The following is a 26,851-nucleotide window of genomic DNA, read 5'->3' on the forward strand; positions in this document are numbered from 1 at the left end:
GGCCAGAAATGGCCTCATGCCAAATGAGGGGGCCATGCACAAGTTGTCTGTCACGCAGGAGGCTTCATTTGGGCCCCAAAGCTAAGCATCCACTCCTATGACGCATGACAGGACGGCTCTGAGCATCTGCCTGTGGCGTGTGTCCGACCTTGGTTGTCGCCCTTCTCTGAAAGCCAGCAGGGGGTGCCGGACTAGATGGCCCATTGGGTCAAAGAGGCCCTTTTTCGGGTAAGGCCGAGCCGACGACATTCTTGAGAATGTCGCGTTCGGTATGCACAATATATTTTCTACATGTAACCGGCAAGAAACTTGGTCAGAGAGCAGGAACCTGTGATTGACATACCCCGCTGCAATGCTGAGGATTGGTTTTCAGACGCGGGCTACCACACAACAAAAGTAGGCAGGTGGCCGCAGACACTCCAGTGAGGACAAACGCAGGGAAAATGCTGTGCAGATTCGACGTGTATTTCGCAGCTATTTGCAACACGGCAACGTTCCCTCTCTGTCATGTTTGTCTGCTAATCAAATCAGAGGTGCAAATCTCACTCTGTGTCACTCTACATTGCACGCCGCACTTTTGCCCCAGTTGTCATGGCTGATATTCTTCTGAGTAATTGGCATTCCACAAAGCAGAGAGAAGGGTGCACCGTTCCCAGCGGCACTGCAATGCCGGGTCGATGCGTGGAGTGAACGGAGCAAGCCCCTTTTTCAACTCCAAGTGCAAAAAATCCTTTTAATATGTTGTCCCCTTATAGAGGACGTATCAGATATTAAACTGATAAGAACAGATACTACACTTGATCTTAGCCAAAAGGCCGAGAAGCGATGAACCCTTGCTGTTTGCTGCCCCGCCCCACCTCCTGCACAGTTCTGGCTCGTCGTGGTGCAGTCGTTTCAAACGACCGCAAGAACGACTGCCGCTTGGCAGCTCCGCCCAGGAGCTCCTTGGTAAGTAGGTAAGTAAGTAAGTAAGTAAATAAGTAAGTAAGTGAGCTTTTGTTCATACAGCACTTTTTAAAACACACAGTCACAACGTGCTTTACAGACACATACACGTGCAAAATCGAAACAGATGGATTAATAAAACAGACAAACACGACACAGAGAGAAATCAACCAAAATGAAATAAAACAGGACACGGGAAGAAGAAGGGAGGTATGCAGAAAGGCTTGCGGACGTCAATGGCCTTTGAGGCGTCTTTGAGGGAGGGACGCCCCACAACAGGGTTAATGTGGGACCTACGGCTAGTTCTGGTTAGAAGTCTAGCTGCTGTATTTTGGATTAACTGTAAACGTTTTAAAGAAGACTGACCGAGGCAGGTGTAGAGGGAGTTACAGTAGCCTAAACGGGAGAAAATGAACGCGTGGATTCATTGTTCGAGAACAACGGGGGACAATATAGGTCTTATTTTTGCAATATTTCTTAACTGAGGAAAACAGGACTGGACAAGCTCATTAACGGGACGGTCAAGCGTCGTATACTGGTCGAAGGTGATACCTTTAGAAGACCTTTGGCCGTGGACTTAAAGGTTGGGGTGAAGCGGGCCGATGAACTGAGTAGCAGCGGTGACAAGGATCGGTGCTCCCACACATCTTGTTATGGACAGCTGTTTTTGCTTTTCACAAACACACGAGGCTCTGCCAAACTGCAAAGCCTGCCAAAAATAGATTTAACTCGTGGGTGTTCCTCTCCACGGAAGTCTTTAGTAAAAGGCGAAAGACTTGTACGTTATGAAGAGAAACCAGAGTAAGTACGGCCCGCTCCTCGACAGCAGCCCAAGGAGCCCAGTCGTCCCAGCCACAACCTTCACGGTGAGCCTCACTCGCCTCCCGGGCCACACCCATTCCCCTACCCCGCACTGCGCTTCAGGGAGTTTTGGGCGCCGGGATTGCTCGTCTGTCACGTCGTTGCCACTAGACCTTCTGGGGCCCGTACTACGAAGCAGGTTCTACATGCCGGGGACATATTTTCCTTAGCTGGCCTCCCGAGCCTAACATTGGCCACCCAGATAACCAGTACTAGGAAGCTGCCTATCCACGAGGTCAAACGCGACAAAGAAGACCAGGAAATGCAGCCAAAGTACTACCGTCCCCCTCAGACGCTGGAGAGGAGCAGGAGACATCAGAAGCGGATCAAAATGTGGAAACGCTTCACGATTTTGCGTGTCATCCTTTCGCAGGGGCCATGCTAATCTTCTCTGTATCGAATCCAATTTTTCATACGTGCTGCCGTAGCAAGCACACAAGTCCTCAGGCGCTGCTTCCCTTTTAGTACCCCGTGGGCAGAATGGCCCCTTGACCGCGGTGCAGTCTGGAGGACAGTGGGCGGCACCATTAAGCACGACAAGCGCGAGGGATGGGGCCTTTCTGTCGTTGACATCGCTGTGTTTTCAGTTGCTATCAACTGCCTGCTACTTCTTCGCGCATGCTTGTGAAAATCACAAAGTGGGTAAGGCCAGAAATGGCCTCATGCCAAATGAGGGGGCCATGCACAAGTTGTCTGTCACGCAGGAGGCTTCATTTGGGCCCCAAAGCTAAGCATCCACTCCTATGACGCATGACAGGACGGCTCTGAGCATCTGCCTGTGGCGTGTGTCCGACCTTGGTTGTCGCCCTTCTCTGAAAGCCAGCAGGGGGTGCCGGACTAGATGGCCCATTGGGTCAAAGAGGCCCTTTTTCGGGTAAGGCCGAGCCGACGACATTCTTGAGAATGTCGCGTTCGGTATGCACAATATATTTTCTACATGTAACCGGCAAGAAACTTTGTCAGAGAGCAGGAACCTGTGATTGACATACCCCGCTGCAATGCTGAGGATTGGTTTTCAGACGCGGGCTACCACACAACAAAAGTAGGCAGGTGGCCGCAGACACTCCAGTGAGGACAAACGCAGGGAAAATGCTGTGCAGATTCGACGTGTATTTCGCAGCTATTTGCAACACGGCAACGTTCCCTCTCTGTCATGTTTGTCTGCTAATCAAATCAGAGGTGCAAATCTCACTCTGTGTCACTCTACATTGCACGCCGCACTTTTGCCCCAGTTGTCATGGCTGATATGCAGCCATCCGAGACGGGCAGACTGAGGAGGCTGCTGCATTTCTTCTGAGTAATTGGCATTCCACAAAGCAGAGAGAAGGGTGCACCGTTCCCAGCGGCACTGCAATGCCGGGTCGATGCGTGGAGTGAACGGAGCAAGCCCCTTTTTCAACTCCAAGTGCAAAAAATCCTTTTAATATGTTGTCCCCGTATAGAGGACGTATCAGATATTAAACTGATAAGAACAGATACTACACTTGATCTTAGCCAAAAGGCCGAGAAGCGATGAACCCTTGCTGTTTGCTGCCCCGCACCACCTCCTGCACAGTTCTGGCTCGTCGTGGTGCAGTCGTTTCAAACGACCGCAAGAACGACTGCCGCTTGGCAGCTCCGCCCAGGAGCTCCTTGGTAAGTAGGTAAGTAAGTAAGTAAGTAAATAAGTAAGTAAGTGAGCTTTTGTTCATACAGCACTTTTTAAAACACACAGTCACAACGTGCTTTACAGACACATACACGTGCAAAATCGAAACAGATGGATTAATAAAACAGACAAACATGACACAGAGAGAAATCAACCAAAATGAAATAAAACAGGACACGGGAAGAAGAAGGGAGGTATGCAGAAAGGCTTGCGGACGTCAATGGCCTTTGAGGCGTCTTTGAGGGAGGGACGCCCCACAACAGGGTTAATGTGGGACCTATGGCTAGTTCTGGTTAGAAGTCTAGCTGCTGTATTTTGGATTAACTGTAAACGTTTTAAAGAAGACTGACCGAGGCAGGTGTAGAGGGAGTTACGGTAGCCTAAACGGGAGAAAATGAACGCGTGGATTCATTGTTCGAGAACAACGGGGGACAATATAGGTCTTATTTTTGCAATATTTCTTAACTGAGGAAAACAGGACTGGACAAGCTCATTAACGGGACGGTCAAGCGTCGTGTACTGGTCGAAGGTGATACCTTTAGAAGACCTTTGGCCGTGGACTTAAAGGTTGGGGTGAAGCGGGCCGATGAACTGAGTAGCAGCGGTGACAAGGATCGGTGCTCCCACACATCTTGTTATGGACAGCTGTTTTTGCTTTTCACAAACACACGAGGCTCTGCCAAACTGCAAAGCCTGCCAAAAATAGATTTAACTCGTGGGTGTTCCTCTCCACGGAAGTCTTTAGTAAAAGGCGAAAGACTTGTACGTTATGAAGAGAAACCAGAGTAAGTACGGCCCGCTCCTCGACAGCAGCCCAAGGAGCCCAGTCGTCCCAGCCACAACCTTCACGGTGAGCCTCACTCGCCTCCCGGGCCACACCCATTCCCCTACCCCGCACTGCGCTTCAGGGAGTTTTGGGCGCCGGGATTGCTCGTCTGTCACGTCGTTGCCACTAGACCTTCTGGGGCCCGTACTACGAAGCAGGTTCTACATGCCGGGGACATATTTTCCTTAGCTGGCCTCCCGAGCCTAACATTGGCCACCCAGATAACCAGTACTAGGAAGCTGCCTATCCACGAGGTCAAACGCGACAAAGAAGACCAGGAAATGCAGCCAAAGTACTACCGTCCCCCTCAGACGCTGGAGAGGAGCAGGAGACATCAGAAGCGGATCAAAATGTGGAAACGCTTCACGATTTTGCGTGTCATCCTTTCGCAGGGGCCATGCTAATCTTCTCTGTATCGAATCCAATTTTTCATACGTGCTGCCGTAGCAAGCACACAAGTCCTCAGGCGCTGCTTCCCTTTTACTACCCCGTGGGCAGAATGGCCCCTTGACCGCGGTGCAGTCTGGAGGACAGTGGGCGGCACCATTAAGCACGACAAGCGCGAGGGATGGGGCCTTTCTGTCGTTGACATCGCTGTGTTTTCAGTTGCTATCAACTGCCTGCTACTTCTTCGCGCATGCTTGTGAAAATCACAAAGTGGGTTAAGGCCAGAAATGGCCTCATGCCAAATGAGGGGGCCACGCACAAGTTGTCTGTCACGCAGGAGGCTTCATTTGGGCCCCAAAGCTAAGCATCCACTCCTATGACGCATGACAGGACGGCTCTGAGCATCTGCCTGTGGCGTGTGTCCGACCTTGGTTGTCGCCCTTCTCTGAAAGCCAGCAGGGGGTGCCGGACTAGATGGCCCATTGGGTCAAAGAGGCCCTTTTTCGGGTAAGGCCGAGCCGACGACATTCTTGAGAATGTCGCGTTCGGTATGCACAATATATTTTCTACATGTAACCGGCAAGAAACTTTGTCAGAGAGCAGGAACCTGTGATTGACATACCCCGCCGCAATGCTGAGGATTGGTTTTCAGACGCGGGCTACCAGACAACAAAAGTAGGCAGGTGGCCGCAGACACTCCAGTGAGGACAAACGCAGGGAAAATGCTGTGCAGATTCGACGTGTATTTCGCAGCTATTTGCAACACGGCAACGTTCCCTCTCTGTCATGTTTGTCTGCTAATCAAATCAGAGGTGCAAATCTCACTCTGTGTCACTCTACATTGCACGCCGCACTTTTGCCCCAGTTGTCATGGCTGATATGCAGCCATCTGAGACGGGCAGACTGAGGAGGCTGCTGCATTTCTTCTGAGTAATTGGCATTTCACAAAGCAGAGAGAAGGGTGCACCGTTCCCAGCGGCACTGCAATGCCGGGTCGATGCGTGGAGTGAACGGAGCAAGCCCCTTTTTCAACTCCAAGTGCAAAAAATCCTTTTAATATGTTGTCCCCTTATAGAGGACGTATCAGATATTAAACTGATAAGAACAGATACTACACTTGATCTTAGCCAAAAGGCCGAGAAGCGATGAACCCTTGCTGTTTGCTGCCCCGCCCCACCTCCTGCACAGTTCTGGCTCGTCGTGGTGCAGTCGTTTCAAACGACCGCAAGAACGACTGCCGCTTGGCAGCTCCGCCCAGGAGCTCCTTGGTAAGTAGGTAAGTAAGTAAGTAAGTAAATAAGTAAGTAAGTGAGCTTTTGTTCATACAGCACTTTTTAAAACACACAGTCACAACGTGCTTTACAGACACATACACGTGCAAAATCGAAACAGATGGATTAATAAAACAGACAAACACGACACAGAGAGAAATCAACCAAAATGAAATAAAACAGGACACGGGAAGAAGAAGGGAGGTATGCAGAAAGGCTTGCGGACGTCAATGGCCTTTGAGGCGTCTTTGAGGGAGGGACGCCCCACAACAGGGTTAATGTGGGACCTACGGCTAGTTCTGGTTAGAAGTCTAGCTGCTGTATTTTGGATTAACTGTAAACGTTTTAAAGAAGACTGACCGAGGCAGGTGTAGAGGGAGTTACGGTAGCCTAAACGGGAGAAAATGAACGCGTGGATTCATTGTTCGAGAACAACGGGGGACAATATAGGTCTTATTTTTGCAATATTTCTTAACTGAGGAAAACAGGACTGGACAAGCTCATTAACGGGACGGTCAAGCGTCGTATACTGGTCGAAGGTGATACCTTTAGAAGACCTTTGGCCGTGGACTTAAAGGTTGGGGTGAAGCGGGCCGATGAACTGAGTAGCAGCGGTGACAAGGATCGGTGCTCCCACACATCTTGTTATGGACAGCTGTTTTTGCTTTTCACAAACACACGAGGCTCTGCCAAACTGCAAAGCCTGCCAAAAATAGATTTAACTCGTGGGTGTTCCTCTCCACGGAAGTCTTTAGTAAAAGGCGAAAGACTTGTACGTTATGAAGAGAAACCAGAGTAAGTACGGCCCGCTCCTCGACAGCAGCCCAAGGAGCCCAGTCGTCCCAGCCACAACCTTCACGGTGAGCCTCACTCGCCTCCCGGGCCACACCCATTCCCCTACCCCGCACTGCGCTTCAGGGAGTTTTGGGCGCCGGGATTGCTCGTCTGTCACGTCGTTGCCACTAGACCTTCTGGGGCCTGTACTACGAAGCAGGTTCTACATGCCGGGGACATATTTTCCTTAGCTGGCCTCCCCGAGCCTAACATTGGCCACCCAGATAACCAGTACTAGGAAGCTGCCTATCCACGAGGTCAAACGCGACAAAGAAGACCAGGAAATGCAGCCAAAGTACTACCGTCCCCCTCAGGCGCTGGAGAGGAGCAGGAGACATCAGAAGCGGATCAAAATGTGGAAACGCTTCACGATTTTGCGTGTCATCCTTTCGCAGGGGCCATGCTAATCTTCTCTGTATCGAATCCAATTTTTCATACGTGCTGCCGTAGCAAGCACACAAGTCCTCAGGCGCTGCTTCCCTTTTACTACCCCGTGGGCAGAATGGCCCCTTGACTGCGGTGCAGTCTGGAGGACAGTGGGCGGCACCATTAAGCACGACAAGCGCGAGGGATGGGGCCTTTCTGTCGTTGACATCGCTGTGTTTTCAGTTGCTATCAACTGCCTGCTACTTCTTCGCGCATGCTTGTGAAAATCACAAAGTGGGTTAAGGCCAGAAATGGCCTCATGCCAAATGAGGGGGCCACGCACAAGTTGTCTGTCACGCAGGAGGCTTCATTTGGGCCCCAAAGCTAAGCATCCACTCCTATGACGCATGACAGGACGGCTCTGAGCATCTGCCTGTGGCGTGTGTCCGACCTTGGTTGTCGCCCTTCTCTGAAAGCCAGCAGGGGGTGCCGGACTAGATGGCCCATTGGGTCAAAGAGGCCCTTTTTCGGGTAAGGCCGAGCCGACGACATTCTTGAGAATGTCGCGTTCGGTATGCACAATATATTTTCTACATGTAACCGGCAAGAAACTTTGTCAGAGAGCAGGAACCTGTGATTGACATACCCCGCCGCAATGCTGAGGATTGGTTTTCAGATGCGGGCTACCAGACAACAAAAGTAGGCAGGTGGCCGCAGACACTCCAGTGAGGACAAACGCAGGGAAAATGCTGTGCAGATTCGACGTGTATTTCGCAGCTATTTGCAACACGGCAACGTTCCCTCTCTGTCATGTTTGTCTGCTAATCAAATCAGAGGTGCAAATCTCACTCTGTGTCACTCTACATTGCACGCCGCACTTTTGCCCCAGTTGTCATGGCTGATATTCTTCTGAGTAATTGGCATTCCACAAAGCAGAGAGAAGGGTGCACCGTTCCCAGCGGCACTGCAATGCCGGGTCGATGCGTGGAGTGAACGGAGCAAGCCCCTTTTTCAACTCCAAGTGCAAAAAATCCTTTTAATATGTTGTCCCCTTATAGAGGACGTATCAGATATTAAACTGATAAGAACAGATACTACACTTGATCTTAGCCAAAAGGCCGAGAAGCGATGAACCCTTGCTGTTTGCTGCCCCGCCCCACCTCCTGCACAGTTCTGGCTCGTCGTGGTGCAGTCGTTTCAAACGACCGCAAGAACGACTGCCGCTTGGCAGCTCCGCCCAGGAGCTCCTTGGTAAGTAGGTAAGTAAGTAAGTAAGTAAATAAGTAAGTAAGTGAGCTTTTGTTCATACAGCACTTTTTAAAACACACAGTCACAACGTGCTTTACAGACACATACACGTGCAAAATCGAAACAGATGGATTAATAAAACAGACAAACACGACACAGAGAGAAATCAACCAAAATGAAATAAAACAGGACACGGGAAGAAGAAGGGAGGTATGCAGAAAGGCTTGCGGACGTCAATGGCCTTTGAGGCGTCTTTGAGGGAGGGACGCCCCACAACAGGGTTAATGTGGGACCTACGGCTAGTTCTGGTTAGAAGTCTAGCTGCTGTATTTTGGATTAACTGTAAACGTTTTAAAGAAGACTGACCGAGGCAGGTGTAGAGGGAGTTACAGTAGCCTAAACGGGAGAAAATGAACGCGTGGATTCATTGTTCGAGAACAACGGGGGACAATATAGGTCTTATTTTTGCAATATTTCTTAACTGAGGAAAACAGGACTGGACAAGCTCATTAACGGGACGGTCAAGCGTCGTATACTGGTCGAAGGTGATACCTTTAGAAGACCTTTGGCCGTGGACTTAAAGGTTGGGGTGAAGCGGGCCGATGAACTGAGTAGCAGCGGTGACAAGGATCGGTGCTCCCACACATCTTGTTATGGACAGCTGTTTTTGCTTTTCACAAACACACGAGGCTCTGCCAAACTGCAAAGCCTGCCAAAAATAGATTTAACTCGTGGGTGTTCCTCTCCACGGAAGTCTTTAGTAAAAGGCGAAAGACTTGTACGTTATGAAGAGAAACCAGAGTAAGTACGGCCCGCTCCTCGACAGCAGCCCAAGGAGCCCAGTCGTCCCAGCCACAACCTTCACGGTGAGCCTCACTCGCCTCCCGGGCCACACCCATTCCCCTACCCCGCACTGCGCTTCAGGGAGTTTTGGGCGCCGGGATTGCTCGTCTGTCACGTCGTTGCCACTAGACCTTCTGGGGCCCGTACTACGAAGCAGGTTCTACATGCCGGGGACATATTTTCCTTAGCTGGCCTCCCGAGCCTAACATTGGCCACCCAGATAACCAGTACTAGGAAGCTGCCTATCCACGAGGTCAAACGCGACAAAGAAGACCAGGAAATGCAGCCAAAGTACTACCGTCCCCCTCAGACGCTGGAGAGGAGCAGGAGACATCAGAAGCGGATCAAAATGTGGAAACGCTTCACGATTTTGCGTGTCATCCTTTCGCAGGGGCCATGCTAATCTTCTCTGTATCGAATCCAATTTTTCATACGTGCTGCCGTAGCAAGCACACAAGTCCTCAGGCGCTGCTTCCCTTTTAGTACCCCGTGGGCAGAATGGCCCCTTGACCGCGGTGCAGTCTGGAGGACAGTGGGCGGCACCATTAAGCACGACAAGCGCGAGGGATGGGGCCTTTCTGTCGTTGACATCGCTGTGTTTTCAGTTGCTATCAACTGCCTGCTACTTCTTCGCGCATGCTTGTGAAAATCACAAAGTGGGTAAGGCCAGAAATGGCCTCATGCCAAATGAGGGGGCCACGCACAAGTTGTCTGTCACGCAGGAGGCTTCATTTGGGCCCCAAAGCTAAGCATCCACTCCTATGACGCATGACAGGACGGCTCTGAGCATCTGCCTGTGGCGTGTGTCCGACCTTGGTTGTCGCCCTTCTCTGAAAGCCAGCAGGGGGTGCCGGACTAGATGGCCCATTGGGTCAAAGAGGCCCTTTTTCGGGTAAGGCCGAGCCGACGACATTCTTGAGAATGTCGCGTTCGGTATGCACAATATATTTTCTACATGTAACCGGCAAGAAACTTTGTCAGAGAGCAGGAACCTGTGATTGACATACCCCGCCGCAATGCTGAGGATTGGTTTTCAGACGCGGGCTACCAGACAACAAAAGTAGGCAGGTGGCCGCAGACACTCCAGTGAGGACAAACGCAGGGAAAATGCTGTGCAGATTCGACGTGTATTTCGCAGCTATTTGCAACACGGCAACGTTCCCTCTCTGTCATGTTTGTCTGCTAATCAAATCAGAGGTGCAAATCTCACTCTGTGTCACTCTACATTGCACGCCGCACTTTTGCCCCAGTTGTCATGGCTGATATGCAGCCATCTGAGACGGGCAGACTGAGGAGGCTGCTGCATTTCTTCTGAGTAATTGGCATTCCACAAAGCAGAGAGAAGGGTGCACCGTTCCCAGCGGCACTGCAATGCCGGGTCGATGCGTGGAGTGAACGGAGCAAGCCCCTTTTTCAACTCCAAGTGCAAAAAATCCTTTTAATATGTTGTCCCCGTATAGAGGACGTATCAGATATTAAACTGATAAGAACAGATACTACACTTGATCTTAGCCAAAAGGCCGAGAAGCGATGAACCCTTGCTGTTTGCTGCCCCGCACCACCTCCTGCACAGTTCTGGCTCGTCGTGGTGCAGTCGTTTCAAACGACCGCAAGAACGACTGCCGCTTGGCAGCTCCGCCCAGGAGCTCCTTGGTAAGTAGGTAAGTAAGTAAGTAAGTAAATAAGTAAGTAAGTGAGCTTTTGTTCATACAGCACTTTTTAAAACACACAGTCACAACGTGCTTTACAGACACATACACGTGCAAAATCGAAACAGATGGATTAATAAAACAGACAAACATGACACAGAGAGAAATCAACCAAAATGAAATAAAACAGGACACGGGAAGAAGAAGGGAGGTATGCAGAAAGGCTTGCGGACGTCAATGGCCTTTGAGGCGTCTTTGAGGGAGGGACGCCCCACAACAGGGTTAATGTGGGACCTACGGCTAGTTCTGGTTAGAAGTCTAGCTGCTGTATTTTGGATTAACTGTAAACGTTTTAAAGAAGACTGACCGAGGCAGGTGTAGAGGGAGTTACAGTAGCCTAAACGGGAGAAAATGAACGCGTGGATTCATTGTTCGAGAACAACGGGGGACAATATAGGTCTTATTTTTGCAATATTTCTTAACTGAGGAAAACAGGACTGGACAAGCTCATTAACGGGACGGTCAAGCGTCGTATACTGGTCGAAGGTGATACCTTTAGAAGACCTTTGGCCGTGGACTTAAAGGTTGGGGTGAAGCGGGCCGATGAACTGAGTAGCAGCGGTGACAAGGATCGGTGCTCCCACACATCTTGTTATGGACAGCTGTTTTTGCTTTTCACAAACACACGAGGCTCTGCCAAACTGCAAAGCCTGCCAAAAATAGATTTAACTCGTGGGTGTTCCTCTCCACGGAAGTCTTTAGTAAAAGGCGAAAGACTTGTACGTTATGAAGAGAAACCAGAGTAAGTACGGCCCGCTCCTCGACAGCAGCCCAAGGAGCCCAGTCGTCCCAGCCACAACCTTCACGGTGAGCCTCACTCGCCTCCCGGGCCACACCCATTCCCCTACCCCGCACTGCGCTTCAGGGAGTTTTGGGCGCCGGGATTGCTCGTCTGTCACGTCGTTGCCACTAGACCTTCTGGGGCCCGTACTACGAAGCAGGTTCTACATGCCGGGGACATATTTTCCTTAGCTGGCCTCCCGAGCCTAACATTGGCCACCCAGATAACCAGTACTAGGAAGCTGCCTATCCACGAGGTCAAACGCGACAAAGAAGACCAGGAAATGCAGCCAAAGTACTACCGTCCCCCTCAGACGCTGGAGAGGAGCAGGAGACATCAGAAGCGGATCAAAATGTGGAAACGCTTCACGATTTTGCGTGTCATCCTTTCGCAGGGGCCATGCTAATCTTCTCTGTATCGAATCCAATTTTTCATACGTGCTGCCGTAGCAAGCACACAAGTCCTCAGGCGCTGCTTCCCTTTTAGTACCCCGTGGGCAGAATGGCCCCTTGACCGCGGTGCAGTCTGGAGGACAGTGGGCGGCACCATTAAGCACGACAAGCGCGAGGGATGGGGCCTTTCTGTCGTTGACATCGCTGTGTTTTCAGTTGCTATCAACTGCCTGCTACTTCTTCGCGCATGCTTGTGAAAATCACAAAGTGGGTAAGGCCAGAAATGGCCTCATGCCAAATGAGGGGGCCACGCACAAGTTGTCTGTCACGCAGGAGGCTTCATTTGGGCCCCAAAGCTAAGCATCCACTCCTATGACGCATGACAGGACGGCTCTGAGCATCTGCCTGTGGCGTGTGTCCGACCTTGGTTGTCGCCCTTCTCTGAAAGCCAGCAGGGGGTGCCGGACTAGATGGCCCATTGGGTCAAAGAGGCCCTTTTTCGGGTAAGGCCGAGCCGACGACATTCTTGAGAATGTCGCGTTCGGTATGCACAATATATTTTCTACATGTAACCGGCAAGAAACTTTGTCAGAGAGCAGGAACCTGTGATTGACATACCCCGCCGCAATGCTGAGGATTGGTTTTCAGACGCGGGCTACCAGACAACAAAAGTAGGCAGGTGGCCGCAGACACTCCAGTGAGGACAAACGCAGGGAAAATGCTGTGCAGATTCGACGTGTATTTCGCAGCTATTTGCAACACGGCAACGTTCCCTCTCTGTCATGTTTGTCTGCTAATCAAATCAGAGGTGCAAATCTCACTCTGTGTCACTCTACATTGCACGCCGCACTTTTGCCCCAGTTGTCATGGCTGATATGCAGCCATCTGAGACGGGCAGACTGAGGAGGCTGCTGCATTTCTTCTGAGTAATTGGCATTCCACAAAGCAGAGAGAAGGGTGCACCGTTCCCAGCGGCACTGCAATGCCGGGTCGATGCGTGGAGTGAACGGAGCAAGCCCCTTTTTCAACTCCAAGTGCAAAAAATCCTTTTAATATGTTGTCCCCGTATAGAGGACGTATCAGATATTAAACTGATAAGAACAGATACTACACTTGATCTTAGCCAAAAGGCCGAGAAGCGATGAACCCTTGCTGTTTGCTGCCCCGCACCACCTCCTGCACAGTTCTGGCTCGTCGTGGTGCAGTCGTTTCAAACGACCGCAAGAACGACTGCCGCTTGGCAGCTCCGCCCAGGAGCTCCTTGGTAAGTAGGTAAGTAAGTAAGTAAGTAAATAAGTAAGTAAGTGAGCTTTTGTTCATACAGCACTTTTTAAAACACACAGTCACAACGTGCTTTACAGACACATACACGTGCAAAATCGAAACAGATGGATTAATAAAACAGACAAACATGACACAGAGAGAAATCAACCAAAATGAAATAAAACAGGACACGGGAAGAAGAAGGGAGGTATGCAGAAAGGCTTGCGGACGTCAATGGCCTTTGAGGCGTCTTTGAGGGAGGGACGCCCCACAACAGGGTTAATGTGGGACCTATGGCTAGTTCTGGTTAGAAGTCTAGCTGCTGTATTTTGGATTAACTGTAAACGTTTTAAAGAAGACTGACCGAGGCAGGTGTAGAGGGAGTTACGGTAGCCTAAACGGGAGAAAATGAACGCGTGGATTCATTGTTCGAGAACAACGGGGGACAATATAGGTCTTATTTTTGCAATATTTCTTAACTGAGGAAAACAGGACTGGACAAGCTCATTAACGGGACGGTCAATCGTCGTATACTGGTCGAAGGTGATACCTTTAGAAGACCTTTGGCCGTGGACTTAAAGGTTGGGGTGAAGCGGGCCGATGAACTGAGTAGCAGCGGTGACAAGGATCGGTGCTCCCACACATCTTGTTATGGACAGCTGTTTTTGCTTTTCACAAACACACGAGGCTCTGCCAAACTGCAAAGCCTGCCAAAAATAGATTTAACTCGTGGGTGTTCCTCTCCACGGAAGTCTTTAGTAAAAGGCGAAAGACTTGTACGTTATGAAGAGAAACCAGAGTAAGTACGGCCCGCTCCTCGACAGCAGCCCAAGGAGCCCAGTCGTCCCAGCCACAACCTTCACGGTGAGCCTCACTCGCCTCCCGGGCCACACCCATTCCCCTACCCCGCACTGCGCTTCAGGGAGTTTGGGGCGCCGGGATTGCTCGTCTGTCACGTCGTTGCCACTAGACCTTCTGGGGCCTGTACTACGAAGCAGGTTCTACATGCCGGGGACATATTTTCCTTAGCTGGCCTCCCCGAGCCTAACATTGGCCACCCAGATAACCAGTACTAGGAAGCTGCCTATCCACGAGGTCAAACGCGACAAAGAAGACCAGGAAATGCAGCCAAAGTACTACCGTCCCCCTCAGGCGCTGGAGAGGAGCAGGAGACATCAGAAGCGGATCAAAACGTGGAAACGCTTCACGATTTTGCATGTCATCCTTTCGCAGGGGCCATGCTAATCTTCTCTGTATAGAATCCAATTTTTCATACGTGCTGCCGTAGCAAGCACACAAGTCCTCAGGCGCTGCTTCCCTTTTACTACCCCGTGGGCAGAATGGCCCCTTGACCGCGGTGCAGTCTGGAGGACAGTGGGCGGCACCATTAAGCACGACAAGCGCGAGGGATGGGGCCTTTCTGTCGTTGACATCGCTGTGTTTTCAGTTGCTATCAACTGCCTGCTACTTCTTCGCGCATGCTTGTGAAAATCACAAAGTGGGTTAAGGCCAGAAATGGCCTCATGCCAAATGAGGGGGCCACGCACAAGTTGTCTGTCACGCAGGAGGCTTCATTTGGGCCCCAAAGCTAAGCATCCACTCCTATGACGCATGACAGGACGGCTCTGAGCATCTGCCTGTGGCGTGTGTCCGACCTTGGTTGTCGCCCTTCTCTGAAAGCCAGCAGGGGGTGCCGGACTAGATGGCCCATTGGGTCAAAGAGGCCCTTTTTCGGGTAAGGCCGAGCCGACGACATTCTTGAGAATGTCGCGTTCGGTATGCACAATATATTTTCTACATGTAACCGGCAAGAAACTTTGTCAGAGAGCAGGAACCTGTGATTGACATACCCCGCCGCAATGCTGAGGATTGGTTTTCAGACGCGGGCTACCACACAACAAAAGTAGGCAGGTGGCCGCAGACACTCCAGTGAGGACAAACGCAGGGAAAATGCTGTGCAGATTCGACGTGTATTTCGCAGCTATTTGCAACACGGCAACGTTCCCTCTCTGTCATGTTTGTCTGCTAATCAAATCAGAGGTGCAAATCTCACTCTGTGTCACTCTACATTGCACGCCGCACTTTTGCCCCAGTTGTCATGGCTGATATGCAGCCATCTGAGACGGGCAGACTGAGGAGGCTGCTGCATTTCTTCTGAGTAATTGGCATTCCACAAAGCAGAGAGAAGGGTGCACCGTTCCCAGCGGCACTGCAATGCCGGGTGGATGCGTGGAGTGAACGGAGCAAGCCCCTTTTTCAACTCCAAGTGCAAAAAATCCTTTTAATATGTTGTCCCCGTATAGAGAACGTATCAGATATTAAACTGATAAGAACAGATACTACACTTGATCTTAGCCAAAAGGCCGAGAAGCGATGAACCCTTGCTGTTTGCTGCCCCGCACCACCTCCTGCACAGTTCTGGCTCGTCGTGGTGCAGTCGTTTCAAACGACCGCAAGAACGACTGCCGCTTGGCAGCTCCGCCCAGGAGCTCCTTGGTAAGTAGGTAAGTAAGTAAGTAAGTAAATAAGTAAGTAAGTGAGCTTTTGTTCATACAGCACTTTTTAAAACACACAGTCACAACGTGCTTTACAGACACATACACGTGCAAAATCGAAACAGATGGATTAATAAAACAGACAAACACGACACAGAGAGAAATCAACCAAAATGAAATAAAACAGGACACGGGAAGAAGAAGGGAGGTATGCAGAAAGGCTTGCGGACGTCAATGGCCTTTGAGGCGTCTTTGAGGGAGGGACGCCCCACAACAGGGTTAATGTGCGACCTATGGCTAGTTCTGGTTAGAAGTCTAGCTGCTGTATTTTGGATTAACTGTAAACGTTTTAAAGAAGACTGACCGAGGCAGGTGTAGAGGGAGTTACGGTAGCCTAAACGGGAGAAAATGAACGCGTGGATTCATTGTTCGAGAACAACGGGGGACAATATAGGTCTTATTTTTGCAATATTTCTTAACTGAGGAAAACAGGACTGGACAAGCTCATTAACGGGACGGTCAAGCGTCGTATACTGGTCGAAGGTGATACCTTTAGAAGACCTTTGGCCGTGGACTTAAAGGTTGGGGTGAAGCGGGCCGATGAACTAAGTAGCAGCGGTGACAAGGATCGGTGCTCCCACACATCTTGTTATGGACAGCTGTTTTTGCTTTTCACAAACACACGAGGCTCTGCCAAACTGCAAAGCCTGCCAAAAATAGATTTAACTCGTGGGTGTTCCTCTCCACGGAAGTCTTTAGTAAAAGGCGAAAGACTTGTACGTTATGAAGAGAAACCAGAGTAAGTACGGCCCGCTCCTCGACAGCAGCCCAACGAGCCCAGTCGTCCCAGCCACAACCTTCACGGTGAGCCTCACTCGCCTCCCGGGCCACACCCATTCCCCTACCCCGCACTGCGCTTCAGGGAGTTTTGGGCGCCGGGATTGCTCGTCTGTCACGTCGTTGCCACTAGACCTTCTGGGGCCCGTACTACGAAGCAGGTTCTACATGCCGGGGACATATTTTCCTTAGCTGGCCTCCCGAGCCTAACATTGGCCACCCAGATAACCAGTACTAGGAAGCTGCCTATCCACGAGGTCAAACGCGACAAAGAAGACCAGGAAATGCAGCCAAAGTACTACCGTCCCCCTCAGACGCTGGAGAGGAGCAGGAGACATCAGAAGCGGATCAAAATGTGGAAACGCTTCACGATTTTGCGTGTCATCCTTTCGCAGGGGCCATGCTAATCTTCTCTGTATCGAATCCAATTTTTCATACGTGCTGCCGTAGCAAGCACACAAGTCCTCAGGCGCTGCTTCCCTTTTACTACCCCGTGGGCAGAATGGCCCCTTGACCGCGGTGCAGTCTGGAGGACAGTGGGCGGCACCATTAAGCACGACAAGCGCGAGGGATGGGGCCTTTCTGTCGTTGACATCGCTGTGTTTTCAGTTGCTATCAACTGCCTGCTACTTCTTCGCGCATGCTTGTGAAAATCACAAAGTGGGTAAGGCCAGAAATGGCCTCATGCCAAATGAGGGGGCCACGCACAAGTTGTCTGTCACGCAGGAGGCTTCATTTGGGCCCCAAAGCTAAGCATCCACTCCTATGACGCATGACAGGACGGCTCTGAGCATCTGCCTGTGGCGTGTGTCCGACCTTGGTTGTCGCCCTTCTCTGAAAGCCAGCAGGGGGTGCCGGACTAGATGGCCCATTGGGTCAAAGAGGCCCTTTTTCGGGTAAGGCCGAGCCGACGACATTCTTGAGAATGTCGCGTTCGGTATGCACAATATATTTTCTACATGTAACCGGCAAGAAACTTTGTCAGAGAGCAGGAACCTGTGATTGACATACCCCGCCGCAATGCTGAGGATTGGTTTTCAGACGCGGGCTACCACACAACAAAAGTAGGCAGGTGGCCGCAGACACTCCAGTGAGGACAAACGCAGGGAAAATGCTGTGCAGATTCGACGTGTATTTCGCAGCTATTTGCAACACGGCAACGTTCCCTCTCTGTCATGTTTGTCTGCTAATCAAATCAGAGGTGCAAATCTCACTCTGTGTCACTCTACATTGCACGCCGCACTTTTGCCCCAGTTGTCATGGCTGATATGCAGCCATCTGAGACGGGCAGACTGAGGAGGCTGCTGCATTTCTTCTGAGTAATTGGCATTCCACAAAGCAGAGAGAAGGGTGCACCGTTCCCAGCGGCACTGCAATGCCAGGTCGATGCGTGGAGTGAACGGAGCAAGCCCCTTTTTCAACTCCAAGTGCAAAAAATCCTTTTAATATGTTGTCCCCTTATAGAGGACGTATCAGATATTAAACTGATAAGAACAGATTTTTTTTTCTTTCGAAAAAATTTATTGACACTCATTTCAAACACATTTCATCAAAGTTGTTCATATTCATGACATAAAAGTTACCTTGAAAATGCAATTCATAAATAAAGAAATAAATAAATAAATCAGTGTGATCTGTAAAACCACATTTAAAACAATAAAACTTTTGTTTTAAGAGGTATTACAGATAAAACCAGCATTGTCACAGGTAAAAGCCATTCATAAAACACTTCTCATGTGGATGACAGTATGTTTTGAGTGTCCATTTTAAAAGTCTTTAAAAAGGAGTGCATTTCGTTAAGATGTTTTTTCCAGGTCCTTCTTTGTGCAGGAGCGCAGTGAGTCCCTACCAAGGGTAACTCATTCCGCTCTCCCAAACAACGGGTCTCTCGGGATCCTGTCAAGGTGCTCAGAGGAGACTCTCACCCTGATGCTCCTTCCCACCTGCCTCACCCGGAGAGCCAGGCCGCCACTGCTTTGACCTTTTTGCGTGTAGCTCCGGCTCCTTCCTCCGAATGGGCACAGAGGCGATGCTTCTTTGTGGCTGTGTCCTAGGCCCGCCGCCAGCAGCTCCGGCCGCTTGGGCCGTCGCTGCGGCCATCCGGATCACAGCCACGGGGGGGATCTGCATGTGCTTTCTTACCAGCAAGTTTCTGGAGGTCCACATGGCGTCTTTGATGGCAGCTAGGGTGAGCCACTGCTTGGCAAAGTCATTCTTTTTTTTCGCTGTTTGGCTCACCCCATAGAGCACTAGTTGTGCTGTGAGGACCTCCCTTGCTGGCAAGTACGGGAATTGTAAGGAGCCGGCTGTTGCCCACTGGTCTACGGCAGCACTGCACTCCCAGAGCAGATGCCTCACCGACTCAGGCGCGCCACAACCAGGTCGGGGGCAGGTTGAGAGCGTTGACATGCCCCGGGAGTGCATAACGGACCTAACTGGGAGGATCTCATGAGCCACCATCCATGACAGGTCCCGGAGTCTGTTTGGAAGAGCGGAATGGTTGACGTTGCGCCAAACTGTTGAGGGCTCGCCGAATGCGAGCCCGCGCACTGGACTCACTGGTTCCCGCTCCTGCACAACAGAAATCAGAGACCGGTGGTTAGTTAAAATATGCAGCTCCTCCTGCTCCAAGTTAAAATGCTTAAAAAACGTCTGGATAAAAGCATAAACAGGTGGCAGGTTAAAAGACACAGGTACTTTGAGATCTGTGGGTAAAAACTTCATCTTTCTGAGGTAAGATCCCATCCAGAATCGTGTCATTGCTTTTGTCTTGGGGTTTCCGGATGGGTCTGTAGCTATTTTGAGGTGCAGTGTTGTGTATCTACTTCCTAAAAACAGATATAGATCGGGCACTCCTTTTCCTCCTTTTTCTTTTGGCTTCTTCATGATCTCTCTTCTTAGCCTTTCCCACTTCGAGCCCCACAGAAAATAAAAGATGGCTCGGTCCAGATCTAAAAGCACTCTCCTAGGTGGGATAAAAACAGAACTGATCAGTAAAAGCAAAGGTAAAATCACTGCTTTAATGATTAAAACCTTTCCTTCCATGGTCAGTCCTCTAAGTCCCCAGTACCCTAGTCTTTGCCGTACTTTCCCTACCACGTCTGGCCAATTTGTTCTACCTCCCCCTTCCCTGTCAAATTTAATCCCCAGTATTTTCTGGTCAGTCTGGGTCATAGTCAAAGGGAGTCCTGTCGTCTCAGTCGCTGTCCATGGTCCATAAAACTGGGCTTGGGTCTTGCCTCTGTTTAATTTAGACCCAGAGGCCCGTCCAAACCAGTCAGTCAAGTCCAGCGTCCTGTTAACAGATAAAAGGTCAGTGCATAAAATGTTCAGGTCGTCCATATATAAAACACACTTGGTGACAAGTCCCCCGCTCCCTGGAACTCCCACCCCATTGATTCGTTGGTCCCTTCTCAAGACCTGTGCCAGTGGTTCTATACAGGTGACATAGAGGAGGGCAGATAACGGACAACCCTGACGGACGCCGCAGTTGATATCGACTGCTTTTGTCAGATGCCCGTTAACAACGAATTTGCTGGTAATGCCCCGGTACAGCAATCCCACCCAAGCTACAAACCTCTCTGGGAACCCCATTTTTAGCAGTACCTGGAAAAGGTACTGGTGCGAGACCCGATCAAAGGCTTTCTCAAAATCTAGATTGAGTACTACTAGCCGGATGTTTCTGTCTCTCGCGTAACAGATGGTGTCTCGGATCAGTACGAGGCTGTCGGTGATCTTCCTCCCCGGGATGGCACAGGCTTGATCCGGGTGAATCACCTCTTCTAAAACCAAGGACATACGAGATGCTAAAACTTTACTAAAAAGTTTGCAGTCAAAATTTAAAAGTGTGATAGGTCTCCAGTTCTTCAGGTCAGTCTTGTCTTTCTTTTTGTGAAGAAGAGTCACTATCCCTACTCTAAAACTGTCAGGAAGTCGGTAAAAACGCTCAAAATCCATAAAAACAGTAAGCAAGTCAGGTGCTAAAATGTCCCAAAAAGTCAAATAAAATTCCAAGGGAAGTCCATCTTGTCCTGGGGACTTCCCTTTCTTAAAATTCATAAGACATTTATTTAACTCAAAAATACTAAAATCTTGGGATAAAAGCACACTGTCCTTTACTGTGTTTTCAATGAATTTTAAGACTTCAGTCATGGTGTCCATTTCAATGTTTTTTTCCTTGTACAATTCTCCATAAAAATTTTCAACCGTTTCATTAATCTCTTCCATTGTGTTAGCCGTGCACCCATTGTCTTTTCTTAGTTTTAAAATGTTCCCCCCTTTATTTAAAATTTTCTTGAAGAAATATCGAGTGCACTTCTCCCCCTCTTCTATTTCCCGTTCCCTGCTCCTTAAAATGACACCCTTACTTTTTATTTCTGCTAAAACCGACATCTCTGTTTTAATTTGTTTAATCTCCTCATTAAAATCCATTCCATTTTGATTTAGTTTAAAATAGCGCTGTAGTCTTTTTTGCAGTCCCATCATGCGTCTGTCTTCTTTACTCTTTTTTCTCTTACCTGCTTTTCTAAAGAAAGTCTGGGTCTTTCCCTTCACCATTTCCCACCAGTGTGCACGTGAATCGTAAAAGTCTTGAAGGGTCTGCCACTCTTGGTACTGCTCCCTGTATTGACTAATGAGCTCCTTATCTTCTAACAGGGAGCAGTTGAGTTTCCACAGACCACTTCCTAATGTCACACCCGAAGAGAGTGAAAGGGTGCAGGAAAGCATTAGGTGATCGGAAAAGAAAACAGGGGTCAATCTAGCATCGGTTGGTGGGCAGTCCCGTGTAAAAATATAGTCGATGCGAGAGGCTCTGGTGCCATCACCACTGAACCAGGTGAAGCCTTCCTCTCTGGGATGCATGGTTTTAAAACAGTCCTGGAGTTTAAAATCCTTGCAAATGCCCTGTAATAAAACCGATGTTTTATCCACTTTAAAATTATCCCCTGCTCCTTTCCTATCATTTCTACTTAAAATACAGTTAAAATCACCCCCTACAACTAATGGTACTCTGCCTAGCATGTGGAACTGCAGGTCTTCTAAAAGGTCATACCTGTCATTCTTCTCATTAAAGCCATAAATATTTAAAAGGTTAAAATCCTGTCCCATAAAAGTCAAATGTGTTAAAAGTGCCCGACCGTCTCTCACCACAGTGCTGCCCTTCACCAGAACTTGAGGATTTTTTATTAAAATGGCCACTCCATCGTTCTTGTTTTGATTTGACCCGCTCCATACTGATGATTTTGGCCACATGTCCTCCCACTGTCTGTACTGTTTTAAAAACGGTAGGCCACATTCCTGTATTAAAAACACATCTGACTTAAAAGAATGAAGAAAGGATAAAACACTTTGGGCTCTAACTCTCGACTTCACACTTCTCACATTGATGGTTGAGAAGGTGAGTGTCATGAGTATGGTTAAAAACAACAGGTATGAAATTTTAAAAGACTAAAAAGGAGATTAAAACATTAAAATACCTTTAAAAAGTAAAACAAATGTTAGGCAATTTCTTGTGAATGTAGCTCTTCCTTCACTCCCACTGGTGAAGAGTGAAGGGGTTGAGCTCCATTCCCCAATCGGACTCTGGGGGTTGGCCTTGGACACAGTGTCGCATTTAATTTTGAGTCTCTAGGGGTTGATTGCAGAGCTATTGTTAAAAACGAGACCTCATTTGGTGAACTGGAGGGGAAGACTCTGGGTTCCTCCACAGATGAACTGTCTGAGAAAATCCCAACTCTTCCCCTCTTCTCTGAGACTACAGGAGACTCAGAGGACAATTCTGATGCAGGCCTCTTCGATTGCTGGGCTGCGGGGAGGGGGGCATCCTCGCTGTCTTCTTGTGATTGGACTTCTTCACATTCAGAGCTAGCTCCGCCCTCTGCCTGCATCACCCCATCCTCCACAGAACTCTCCACTGGTGGGGCTGTTGCAGGCCCCTCCCCCACTCCCGCCTCACCTGATTCCTCTCCTCCAATCACAGGATTTGGCGGGAGATTTGAATTTTCCTGCCCAGCCTCTTCTGGTAGCTCTCTTAACAGTTCAGCTTGTCCGCCATTTTTTGCATTTTCCATTTGCTTTGCTGCCTTCAATTTGTTGGCAAAAGACTTGGGGCAATCTCTGAAGAGGTGGTTTGATTCTCCACAAAGATTACACCGTCTGCCATTGGAGCACTCCTCAAAAGTGTGCCCAATTTCTCTACATTTCCCACAAACAATCTGCTGGCATGCTTCTGCCAGGTGCCCATGCTCACCACACTTGCGGCAGAGCTTGGGCTGACCCTGGTAGTGAATATAGCCCCTGTTTTCTCCCAGAACTACCATGGATGGCAGATGTTTCAAGCCCTGGAAGCCTTGGGGGTCCTGCCATTGTTGGATGGGGACCCTCCAAGCGCAATTCCAGATGCCATCCTCATCTCTCACTTTTGTAGCCTGGCCTTTTACAGTGCAATATCTCCCCAGCCACAAACAAATGTCCTCTGCATTCACTGTCTCATTGAACATCCTAACAATAACCGTTTTCAAAGCATTATCAGTCAGTTTCTCAACATTGAAAGCAGAAAACTGGGGTTTCACATTTTCAAAGCGTGTCCAGAACTCTCTTAGCAAAACAGCAGATCGAAAGCTTACATCAAAGCCTTTGTTGTTTGGCAAGGTCAATATACAATTCAGGTCCTCTGGTTTAAAGTTCAATGTTTTCTGAACTAGCTTCCGGGAAAAGTCTAGTCTTGACATCCCTAGAAGCTTTCCATCTCTCTCTTGGAAGATAAAACGGACACTGTGGTGCCTCCGCATGCCGGCATGGGGGGCCGACATGGTGGAGGCACCACAAGTTAAAACAACTAAAAGCAACTAAAACCTTTAAAAGCGCCAATAAATATGCTAAAAGGCTCAAAAATACCAATAAATAACTAAAATACCGTAAAACCAACCAAAATAAAGGAAATTAAAAGAGACTTACCTTTCTGTTTGGCCTGGTCAAGGTGTTACTTACCACAGAGTACAGTTAGACAGTCCTCTGAGCCAATGAATTCCTATTTGTGCAAGATGAACAACTACAAATAGAGTTGAAATACTTTGCACAAGGAATGAAGAGAATATCCTCCCAAGCAGTAGCAACAAATTAATGCAACAACAGGCAAGAATTTTTACCACCAACAGGAGGCGACCGCAGTCTTAGCCAAAAGGCCGAGAAGCGATGAACCCTTGCTGTTTGCTGCCCCGCCCCACCTCCTGCACAGTTCTGGCTCGTCGTGGTGCAGTCGTTTCAAACGACCGCAAGAACGACTGCCGCTTGGCAGCTCGGCCCAGGAGCTCCTTGGTAAGTAGGTAAGTAAGTAAGTAAGTAAATAAGTAAGTAAGTGAGCTTTTGTTCATACAGCACTTTTTAAAACACACAGTCACAACGTGCTTTACAGACACATACACGTGCAAAATCGAAACAGATGGATTAATAAAACAGACAAACACGACACAGAGAGAAATCAACCAAAATGAAATAAAACAGGACACGGGAAGAAGAAGGGAGGTATGCAGAAAGGCTTGCGGACGTCAATGGCCTTTGAGGCGTCTTTGAGGGAGGGACGCCCCACAACAGGGTTAATGTGGGACCTACGGCTAGTTCTGGTTAGAAGTCTAGCTGCTGTATTTTGGATTAACTGTAAACGTTTTAAAGAAGACTGACCGAGGCAGGTGTAGAGGGAGTTACAGTAGCCTAAACGGGAGAAAATGAACGCGTGGATTCATTGTTCGAGAACAACGGGGGACAATATAGGTCTTATTTTTGCAATATTTCTTAACTGAGGAAAACAGGACTGGACAAGCTCATTAACGGGACGGTCAAGCGTCGTATACTGGTCGAAGGTGATACCTTTAGAAGACCTTTGGCCGTGGACTTAAACGTTGGGGTGAAGCGGGCCGATGAACTGAGTAGCAGCGGTGACAAGGATCGGTGCTCCCACACATCTTGTTATGGACAGCTGTTTTTGCTTTTCACAAACACACGAGGCTCTGCCAAACTGCAAAGCCTGCCAAAAATAGATTTAACTCGTGGGTGTTCCTCTCCACGGAAGTCTTTAGTAAAAGGCGAAAGACTTGTACGTTATGAAGAGAAACCAGAGTAAGTACGGCCCGCTCCTCGACAGCAGCCCAAGGAGCCCAGTCGTCCCAGCCACAACCTTCACGGTGAGCCTCACTCGCCTCCCGGGCCACACCCATTCCCCTACCCCGCACTGCGCTTCAGGGAGTTTTGGGCGCCGGGATTGCTCGTCTGTCACGTCGTTGCCACTAGACCTTCTGGGGCCTGTACTACGAAGCAGGTTCTACATGCCGGGGACATATTTTCCTTAGCTGGCCTCCCCGAGCCTAACATTGGCCACCCAGATAACCAGTACTAGGAAGCTGCCTATCCACGAGGTCAAACGCGACAAAGAAGACCAGGAAATGCAGCCAAAGTACTACCGTCCCCCTCAGGCGCTGGAGAGGAGCAGGAGACATCAGAAGCGGATCAAAATGTGGAAACGCTTCACGATTTTGCGTGTCATCCTTTCGCAGGGGCCATGCTAATCTTCTCTGTATCGAATCCAATTTTTCATACGTGCTGCCGTAGCAAGCACACAAGTCCTCAGGCGCTGCTTCCCTTTTACTACCCCGTGGGCAGAATGGCCCCTTGACCGCGGTGCAGTCTGGAGGACAGTGGGCGGCACCATTAAGCACGACAAGCGCGAGGGATGGGGCCTTTCTGTCGTTGACATCGCTGTGTTTTCAGTTGCTATCAACTGCCTGCTACTTCTTCGCGCATGCTTGTGAAAATCACAAAGTGGGTTAAGGCCAGAAATGGCCTCATGCCAAATGAGGGGGCCACGCACAAGTTGTCTGTCACGCAGGAGGCTTCATTTGGGCCCCAAAGCTAAGCATCCACTCCTATGACGCATGACAGGACGGCTCTGAGCATCTGCCTGTGGCGTGTGTCCGACCTTGGTTGTCGCCCTTCTCTGAAAGCCAGCAGGGGGTGCCGGACTAGATGGCCCATTGGGTCAAAGAGGCCCTTTTTCGGGTAAGGCCGAGCCGACGACATTCTTGAGAATGTCGCGTTCGGTATGCACAATATATTTTCTACATGTAACCGGCAAGAAACTTTGTCAGAGAGCAGGAACCTGTGATTGACATACCCCGCCGCAATGCTGAGGATTGGTTTTCAGACGCGGGCTACCAGACAACAAAAGTAGGCAGGTGGCCGCAGACACTCCAGTGAGGACAAACGCAGGGAAAATGCTGTGCAGATTCGACGTGTATTTCGCAGCTATTTGCAACACGGCAACGTTCCCTCTCTGTCATGTTTGTCTGCTAATCAAATCAGAGGTGCAAATCTCACTCTGTGTCACTCTACATTGCACGCCGCACTTTTGCCCCAGTTGTCATGGCTGATATGCAGCCATCTGAGACGGGCAGACTGAGGAGGCTGCTGCGTTTCTTCTGAGTAATTGGCATTCCACAAAGCAGAGAGAAGGGTGCACCGTTCCCAGCGGCACTGCAATGCCGGGACGATGCGTGGAGTGAACGGAGCAAGCCCCTTTTTCAACTCCAAGTGCAAAAAATCCTTTTAATATGTTGTCCCCTTATAGAGGACGTATCAGATATTAAACTGATAAGAACAGATACTACACTTGATCTTAGCCAAAAGGCCGAGAAGCGATGAACCCTTGCTGTTTGCTGCCCCGCCCCACCTCCTGCACAGTTCTGGCTCGTCGTGGTGCAGTCGTTTCAAACGACCGCAAGAACGACTGCCGCTTGGCAGCTCGGCCCAGGAGCTCCTTGGTAAGTAGGTAAGTAAGTAAGTAAGTAAATAAGTAAGTAAGTGAGCTTTTGTTCATACAGCACTTTTTAAAACACACAGTCACAACGTGCTTTACAGACACATACACGTGCAAAATCGAAACAGATGGATTAATAAAACAGACAAACACGACACAGAGAGAAATCAACCAAAATGAAATAAAACAGGACACGGGAAGAAGAAGGGAGGTATGCAGAAAGGCTTGCGGACGTCAATGGCCTTTGAGGCGTCTTTGAGGGAGGGACGCCCCACAACAGGGTTAATGTGGGACCTACGGCTAGTTCTGGTTAGAAGTCTAGCTGCTGTATTTTGGA

At 49.5% G+C, this 26,851-nt stretch overlaps 24 non-coding genes and 1 pseudogene across 24 annotated transcripts; all 25 read right to left on the bottom strand.

The window, feature by feature from the left end:
• Positions 1-636: 636 nt before the first annotated feature.
• Positions 637-827, bottom strand: LOC121902658. The gene has a single exon (XR_006097649.1). It is a non-coding gene; the product is annotated as a U2 spliceosomal RNA (small nuclear RNA).
• An 807-nt stretch (positions 828-1,634) lies between these two features.
• On the bottom strand, positions 1,635-1,750 carry LOC121902877. The gene has a single exon (XR_006097846.1). It is a non-coding gene; the product is annotated as a U5 spliceosomal RNA (small nuclear RNA).
• A 384-nt stretch (positions 1,751-2,134) lies between these two features.
• LOC121902975 lies at positions 2,135-2,241 on the bottom strand. The gene has a single exon (XR_006097937.1). It is a non-coding gene; the product is annotated as a U6 spliceosomal RNA (small nuclear RNA).
• Positions 2,242-3,129: 888 nt separating this feature from the next.
• On the bottom strand, positions 3,130-3,320 carry LOC121902702. Its single transcript, XR_006097692.1, has one exon. It is a non-coding gene; the product is annotated as a U2 spliceosomal RNA (small nuclear RNA).
• Positions 3,321-4,127: 807 nt separating this feature from the next.
• LOC121902878 lies at positions 4,128-4,243 on the bottom strand. Its single transcript, XR_006097847.1, has one exon. It is a non-coding gene; the product is annotated as a U5 spliceosomal RNA (small nuclear RNA).
• A 384-nt stretch (positions 4,244-4,627) lies between these two features.
• On the bottom strand, positions 4,628-4,734 carry LOC121902976. The gene has a single exon (XR_006097938.1). It is a non-coding gene; the product is annotated as a U6 spliceosomal RNA (small nuclear RNA).
• Positions 4,735-5,623: 889 nt separating this feature from the next.
• LOC121902659 lies at positions 5,624-5,814 on the bottom strand. The gene has a single exon (XR_006097650.1). It is a non-coding gene; the product is annotated as a U2 spliceosomal RNA (small nuclear RNA).
• Positions 5,815-6,621: 807 nt separating this feature from the next.
• LOC121902879 lies at positions 6,622-6,737 on the bottom strand. The gene has a single exon (XR_006097848.1). It is a non-coding gene; the product is annotated as a U5 spliceosomal RNA (small nuclear RNA).
• Positions 6,738-7,122: 385 nt separating this feature from the next.
• Positions 7,123-7,229, bottom strand: LOC121902977. The gene has a single exon (XR_006097939.1). It is a non-coding gene; the product is annotated as a U6 spliceosomal RNA (small nuclear RNA).
• Positions 7,230-8,077: 848 nt separating this feature from the next.
• Positions 8,078-8,268, bottom strand: LOC121902660. The gene has a single exon (XR_006097651.1). It is a non-coding gene; the product is annotated as a U2 spliceosomal RNA (small nuclear RNA).
• Positions 8,269-9,075: 807 nt separating this feature from the next.
• Positions 9,076-9,191, bottom strand: LOC121902880. Its single transcript, XR_006097849.1, has one exon. It is a non-coding gene; the product is annotated as a U5 spliceosomal RNA (small nuclear RNA).
• A 384-nt stretch (positions 9,192-9,575) lies between these two features.
• Positions 9,576-9,682, bottom strand: LOC121902979. The gene has a single exon (XR_006097941.1). It is a non-coding gene; the product is annotated as a U6 spliceosomal RNA (small nuclear RNA).
• An 888-nt stretch (positions 9,683-10,570) lies between these two features.
• On the bottom strand, positions 10,571-10,761 carry LOC121902703. Its single transcript, XR_006097693.1, has one exon. It is a non-coding gene; the product is annotated as a U2 spliceosomal RNA (small nuclear RNA).
• Positions 10,762-11,568: 807 nt separating this feature from the next.
• Positions 11,569-11,684, bottom strand: LOC121902881. Its single transcript, XR_006097850.1, has one exon. It is a non-coding gene; the product is annotated as a U5 spliceosomal RNA (small nuclear RNA).
• Positions 11,685-12,068: 384 nt separating this feature from the next.
• Positions 12,069-12,175, bottom strand: LOC121902980. Its single transcript, XR_006097942.1, has one exon. It is a non-coding gene; the product is annotated as a U6 spliceosomal RNA (small nuclear RNA).
• An 888-nt stretch (positions 12,176-13,063) lies between these two features.
• On the bottom strand, positions 13,064-13,254 carry LOC121902704. Its single transcript, XR_006097694.1, has one exon. It is a non-coding gene; the product is annotated as a U2 spliceosomal RNA (small nuclear RNA).
• An 807-nt stretch (positions 13,255-14,061) lies between these two features.
• Positions 14,062-14,177, bottom strand: LOC121902882. The gene has a single exon (XR_006097851.1). It is a non-coding gene; the product is annotated as a U5 spliceosomal RNA (small nuclear RNA).
• A 385-nt stretch (positions 14,178-14,562) lies between these two features.
• On the bottom strand, positions 14,563-14,669 carry LOC121903023. The gene has a single exon (XR_006097983.1). It is a non-coding gene; the product is annotated as a U6 spliceosomal RNA (small nuclear RNA).
• An 889-nt stretch (positions 14,670-15,558) lies between these two features.
• On the bottom strand, positions 15,559-15,749 carry LOC121902750. The gene has a single exon (XR_006097739.1). It is a non-coding gene; the product is annotated as a U2 spliceosomal RNA (small nuclear RNA).
• An 807-nt stretch (positions 15,750-16,556) lies between these two features.
• LOC121902884 lies at positions 16,557-16,672 on the bottom strand. Its single transcript, XR_006097853.1, has one exon. It is a non-coding gene; the product is annotated as a U5 spliceosomal RNA (small nuclear RNA).
• A 384-nt stretch (positions 16,673-17,056) lies between these two features.
• On the bottom strand, positions 17,057-17,163 carry LOC121902981. The gene has a single exon (XR_006097943.1). It is a non-coding gene; the product is annotated as a U6 spliceosomal RNA (small nuclear RNA).
• Positions 17,164-18,051: 888 nt separating this feature from the next.
• On the bottom strand, positions 18,052-18,230 carry LOC121902781 (annotated as a pseudogene).
• A 6,479-nt stretch (positions 18,231-24,709) lies between these two features.
• On the bottom strand, positions 24,710-24,825 carry LOC121902885. Its single transcript, XR_006097854.1, has one exon. It is a non-coding gene; the product is annotated as a U5 spliceosomal RNA (small nuclear RNA).
• A 385-nt stretch (positions 24,826-25,210) lies between these two features.
• On the bottom strand, positions 25,211-25,317 carry LOC121902982. The gene has a single exon (XR_006097944.1). It is a non-coding gene; the product is annotated as a U6 spliceosomal RNA (small nuclear RNA).
• Positions 25,318-26,206: 889 nt separating this feature from the next.
• On the bottom strand, positions 26,207-26,397 carry LOC121902676. Its single transcript, XR_006097666.1, has one exon. It is a non-coding gene; the product is annotated as a U2 spliceosomal RNA (small nuclear RNA).
• Positions 26,398-26,851: the final 454 nt, after the last annotated feature.

This window comes from Thunnus maccoyii, chromosome 8 (genome assembly GCF_910596095.1).
Source record: "Thunnus maccoyii chromosome 8, fThuMac1.1, whole genome shotgun sequence".
Lineage (NCBI taxonomy): Eukaryota > Metazoa > Chordata > Actinopteri > Scombriformes > Scombridae > Thunnus > Thunnus maccoyii.